Here is a 6,686-nt window from a genome sequence, read left to right as displayed (position 1 = left end):
TGCCTTCTCCAGGTCCACAAAACACATGTAGACTGGTTGGGCAAACTCCCATGCCCCCTCCAGGACCCCAAAGAGGGTATAGAGCTGGTCCACTTTTCCGCGACCAGGACGAAAACCACACTGCTACTCCTCAATCCAGGATTCGACTATCCGGCGGACCCTCCTCTCCAGGACCCCTGAATAGACCTTACCAGGGAGGCTGAGGAGTGTGATTCCCCTGTAATTGGAACACACCAACCGGCCCCCCTTCTTAAAAAGGGGGACCACCACCCCAGTCTGCCAATCCAGCGGTACCGCCCCCGATGTCCACACAATGCTGCAGAGGCGTGTCAGCCAGGACAGCCCCACAGCATCCAGAGCCTTAAGGAACTCCGGGCGGATCTCATCCACCCCCGGGGCCTTGCCGCCAAGGAGCTTTTTGACCACCTCAGCGACTTCAGGCCCAGAGATAGGAGAGTCCACCCCTGAGTCCACCAGCTCTGCTTCCTCATCGGAAGAGGTGTTGGTAGGATTGAGGAGGTCTTCGAAGTATTCCTTCCACCGACCCACTACGTCCCGAGTTGAGGTCAGCAGCTCCCCACCTCCACTTTACACAGTATTGATGGAGCACTGCTTCCCCCTCCTGAGCCGCCGGATGGTGGACCAGAATCTCCTCGAAGCCGTCCGGAAGTCTTTCTCCATGGCCTCGCTGAACTCCTCCCATGCCCGAGTTTTTGCCTCGGCAACTGCCGAAGCCGCTTAGCCCGCTGGTACCCATCAGCTGCCTCCAGAGTCCCACAGGCCAAGAAGGCCCGATAGGACTCCTTCTTCAGCTTGACAGCATCCCTCACTGCTGGTGTCCACCAACGAGTCCTGGGATTACCGCCACGACAGGCACCAACGACCTTACAGCCACAGCTCAGCCCATTCGGACTCAATGTCCCCCGCCTCACTCGGGACATGGTTGAAGCTCTGTTGAAGGTGGGAGCTGAAGCTCGCTCTGACAGGGGACTCAGCCAGACGTTCCCAGCAGACCCTCACAACACATTTGGGCCTGCCAGATCTGACCGGCTTCCTCCCCCACCATCTTAGCCAACTCACCACCAGGTGGTGATCAGTTGACAGCTCCGCCCCCCTCTTCACCCGAGTGTCCAAGGCATGTGGCCGCAGGTCCGACGATACGACTACAAAATCGATCATCGAACTGCGGCCCAGGGAATCCTGATGCCAGGTGTACATATGGACACTCTTATGTTGGAACATGGTGTTCGTTATGGACAATCCATGACGAGCACAGAAGTCCAATAACAAAACACCATTTGGGTTCAGAGGGGGGGGGGGACCATGCCTCCCAATCACTCCCCTCCAGGTCTCACTGTCATTGCCCACGTGAGCATTGAAGTCCCCCAGCAGAACAATGGAGTCCCCAGAAGGAGCACCCTCCAGCACTCCCTCCAAGGACTCCAGAAAGGGTGGGTACTCTGAACTGCTGTTCGGCGCATAAGCACAGACAACAGTCAGGACCGGTCCCCACACCCGGAGGCGGAGGGAAACTACCCTTCCATCCACCGGGGTACACCCCAACGTGCAGGCGCCAAGCTGGGGGCTGATGAGAATGCCCACACCTGCTCGGCGCCTCCCACCATGAGCAACTCCAGAGTGGAAGAAAGTCCAGCCCCTCTCGAGGGTACTGGTTCCAGAGCCCAAGCCATGCGTTGAGGTGAGTCCAACTATATCTAGCCGGAACCGCTCAACCTCGCGCACAAGCTCAGGCTCCTTCCCCACCAGAGAGGTGACGTTCCACGTCCCTAGAGCCAGCTTCTGCAGCCGGGGATCGGACCGCCAGGGTCCCTGCCCCTTGCTGCCGCCCAGCTCACATTGCACCCGACCCCTACGGCTCCTCCCGCAGATGGTGAGCCCACGGGAGGTGGGGCCCATGTAACGCTTTCGGGCTGAGCCCGACCGGGCCCCATGGGCGAAGGCCCGGCCACCAGACCCTCGCTCTCGTACCCCGCCTCCAGGCCTGGCTCCAGAGGGGGGTCCCGGTAACCCGCGTCCGGGCAAGGGAACATTCATGCCCAGGTTGGTCGTCATCGTAGAGGTCGATGAGCCATGCTTAGTCTGGTCCCTCCCCTAGACACCTGTTTGCCATGGGTGACCCTACCAGGGGTATAAAGCCCCCGACAACATAGCTGCTAGGATCTTCGGGACGCACAAACCCCTCCACCACGATAAGGTGACGGCTCAGGGAGGATTGTAATTGTGATTTCTCATATTCATGACAAAGAAAACACGCTTATCTGTTTATTACAGGACCATTTGTCTACCACATGGAGCTGCATCTAATATGAGTAGTCTTGGTTGACCATATTTTTAAAATAACTTTTACCACAAGTCATTTCACCCATTTGGATGCCTATCATCCTATACCTGGGGTGGAGACAGGCATGTTCAGTCCTAGAGAGCCACAGTCCTGTAAGGTTAACAGATTTCTCCTCATTTGCTTCCATAAATTGAGTCCCTGAGCAGAATTTGAAAAGCTTTTGGATGCTTTTAATGTGAGCCAGGTGTGTTGGAGCTAAAGATCTAAAACTGGCAGGACTGCAGCTCTGGTCCTACACACACACACACACACACACACACACACACACACACACACACACACACATATATGTTTTGGTTGCGTTTCCCCACAATGCCCTGCATTAAATTCAATGTCCTTTGCAACACATTCAGGTTTATTTGATGCAAACTGAGACCAACATTTGTAGACAGACCAGAGTTCATTCCTTTTATCTGCTTTAGTTTGTGCGTTCTTATCTTCCCAAGCAAAACAGACTCTCCGAGCAAACAAAGTCACACATAGAAAGTAAACACTAGCTTTTAATGCAATGGGTGCCGTTTGGATTGCCTGCTCAGCCATAGTGTATGTTAGCTGCATGTCAGACAGTCTGTGCAATTTTGAATTATGCCTTTTAAACTCTTCAACATTGTGTTGATTATATTAAAGACATTTTAGGACTTGCAACCTACCCCAATGTGTTTGAAACCTAGTCCAGGGGACAGATGAAGTTAGAAAACAACTCTGGAGCTGAAAAATCTCAAGAAAAATGTCCTTAACTGATAAGCATGGGAGTGGATTGATCATGCCTTGTTGCAGCCAGCAGCACTGGAAGCATTTCACCTACGGAGGGAAGAACAGATTTAGTAGAACGGCAGCTTCAGCCAAAAGCTGAGAATGAAAATTTGGTAGTTTCTAAAACTGGATATTGATATTACACACACCTCAGGAACCACAATATTTAACCTGAAAACAGGCAAGCGGGAGGACACTAAAAAAAAAAAAACAGAACTTCATGGCAAACCCAAATTATTTAAGCATTTTGCTTGTGAAATTAATGAAAACGACCCTTACAAACTTAAAATCTTCACACAAGCTACAAACGTTTTTATAAGTATTAGTTTGTTTTTCATCCGAATCTATCAAAAATATAAACATCCTAATTTCTTAAAAGCCTTAAGACTGAACCATCATGTCATTTACTCTCAGTATCTCAAACAGAAATCTTAACCAGAGGCGCCTCGTCTTTTGTTTTGCATACATGAACTATGCTACATATAAGGCCAAACATTTAAGTACCAGACATGACTTTTTTTGGGTTTTTTTCAAACTCAATAGTTTTTAGTGGAAATCAACATTCTGAACATTTCACAAGCATGCACATATCCAAAATAATCTTTTAAATTTGCATTGGAAATACAGATTACAAAATAGAAAAACAATAGCAAAGACAATATACAACAGGTTTGGAACATCATGCATGTCCACAGCAACACGCTGTGATGTAAAATGATATTAGACAACTTCTTTTTAAATAATCTTCTGCAAATCAAGACTATGTGGAGAGAAAAATCTGTCTTCCACATTCAATTTAATTGAAAGTTTTCTTTCATCTTATAAACAAATGATCACATGAGTAGAATCACATGGCAACAAATAAATAACTACAGGTCTGTTACTACGACTTACAGGACAACAGTGATATAATGCGTTTCTCACTATAAGCTTTAAGTGGAACTTAAACTGCATTTCCAGAGCCTTTTACAAGTTTCCACGAAATGCAGTCATTTAGAAAACCCCGATGGTATTAAAGGGACGCGTTTTTGACACCTACAACTTTCTGCATTACAGACAGCAATAAATCTCAACTTCTTAATTAAGACATCTTTAGACATGACTTTTGTCTCTGCATTGAGACAAAATCCAGTTTCACTGCTGTTTTACAACACAAACAGACCTTGCAGAGAAGTGCATGCATGCAAGTACATGACTGGTGTCAGAGCAGTACAAGCAGATGAGTCTAAACTAACAAAATAAACTGTTTACAAGATCATTTGTGCATCTTATGTAAAAAAAAAAAAAACAATCCCAGACAGCTTAAGTTTTCTTTCCATATTTCAGCATTTAGTCAGGAAAAGACATGCAACTTCAACTCTGATGCACAAATCTCACTTCTTGAGCTGCCAAAATCAAGTGTTTTTCTAGTGTTACATTAGTTGTTAGCAAAGCTGTGACAATGAGTCAGTCAGCAGAAATGTTGACAAGAGTCTCCAATAAAAGATGCTTTATCCACCACAGTTATTCTATATTATCTTCAGATTTTAGGCATCTGGGGAAGATTAAGTTAGTAATCTGAAATGTAAAATTCCAGCTTCTTTCATGATGTGAGACTGCAGTGCAGCGTCATCCGTACTGTTAGCAGCAGCGTATGTGGTTAAACATACAAACAGCTTCATTTAGGTATTTATGAAGTTGCAGCTAACAACTAAACCCAATATATGTCACTGCAAGACTTTCATTTGAGGGCAAAATATGAATACATTCAGAGTTGTTTAGGAGCACATCTTGTTTCCCAGCATCCCAAGTTTCCCCCAGTTCTAAATTTGATCAAACCCATTAGATGTTATTATTCTGTTTTGGTCAAAGTGGACCAATCGCAAATAAAACATTAGGAATATTATCCAGTTAGACACTGTAGTAATAACATCCCATGTCATGTTGTGTGTGATTAGTTAGCCTCTTCTGTTTTAGCATTTTAGCACTAATGAGTTCCCACAAAACCATCTCCTGTTAACAGAATACAGTGGTGGTGGGCAAAGAAGTGGGGGACACTAGGACTGTGGGGACCAGGAGCAACTCCGGCTGTTCCTTTCCAAAACTAGAGCACAAGCTGCCCTGGAGTAAGCCCTTTCTAATTTTGCATCCCCATCTTTACAGATAAAACAAAAAAAGACAAGCCAAATTATAATTTAAAAAGGAAAATAGAGCATTAATCTTTTCTTATACATCAAAATATCTCTGGTGTAAAACAGTCAGCATTCATTAGACAGAACTGTCCCTGCTCAAACGTCAGGGAGTCACAAATAAAGTGCAAAAAGCTAGTGGACTTAACACTGCACAAAAAACAGCAGGGGAGGAAAAATAAACAAAAAAATGAGAACAAAAACATTTACACCCAGAACCCAACATGATAGGCAACAACAACAAAAGCAGAAACATATCAGTCCTAAAATACACTCCACTTCAGCATTGCAAGATCAGAGTCCTGTACATAACATGGGATAAGAATCTGCTCAATGTGTCCATCATGTCATGCAGTCGACTGCGTCACACAGAAGCTTCAGAGGTCCACAAATGCAAACGGTCAGTGCACGTGCCAAACTGCAACCTTGACAAGACAGGGCCTTTCATTTAGTCAAGAAAGCCAACAGATTGTGCTAATGGAGAGGAGGAGCCCGATCGATTGTTGGCACTCATATGCAGAGAGATGCTACAGTAGAAAGAGAGAGCGGAACAAGCAACAGTCTGAACCGAGGGCGACTGAAGAGCTGAGAGAGAAGGGCCCTTATCCAACATGGACAGGGCCAAACACTCCAAACATCGGCTCATTTGGCAATAAGCTAAAACTAGGACACTGCCACAGAAATTACATTCGTTTATCATTCATGAAGTAGAATTGTACAGAGATGGACATAACAGAGTTACTGAACAGGAGTTCACTGTTAAACAGGAGAAACCCATACATGCATCTCTTCAGACTTTGTGATAGCATTATGTTACACAAATCAAACCTGTGGAGCTATAGAAGGCCTTCATTTAGAGGTTTGGACTGTCAGTTTAGTCATGCATTTTGTTTTAACTATAGTATGTACAAAGTTGGTGTGAATGACTAGTCTTCAGCTGGATGAGAGAAAGTAAATGATAGGAACACTCCAATTACTGTTTTTTTTTTTTTTTTTTTTTTGCAACAAAAGAGTGAAGTCTGACACAATGTTAAGTTTCTCTGTAAGGTGTGCAAACCTCTGGAAACATTACATTTTTAGACATTTCAGACACTTAAAGGAAAAATCCAACATCATTTATAAATGAAAAAATATGTTGTTCTGGAATATAGCCTTTTTTGACATCTACTTTAAGATAAGTTAGAAAAAGCAGCAGTTTTGTAACACGAAGAAATCAGTAGAAAAAGCAGACGCCTTTGAAAAATTATTTTTGAAGAACTTTGAAAACTTTAGGATGACTGGAAAATTAAAAGGCTGAATGACTGGTTTGCATAAAAAAAGAGCTGACATATAGAAATGAAGCTGAATTTCTGCTTCCACCAAAATCTTTTCCCCTTTCATCAATAATTTAAGGTACGATTTCA

This window comes from Telmatherina bonti, assembly GCF_933228915.1.
Source record: "Telmatherina bonti genome assembly, chromosome: 8".
Lineage (NCBI taxonomy): Eukaryota > Metazoa > Chordata > Actinopteri > Atheriniformes > Telmatherinidae > Telmatherina > Telmatherina bonti.
This window is presented reverse-complemented; position numbering follows the sequence as displayed.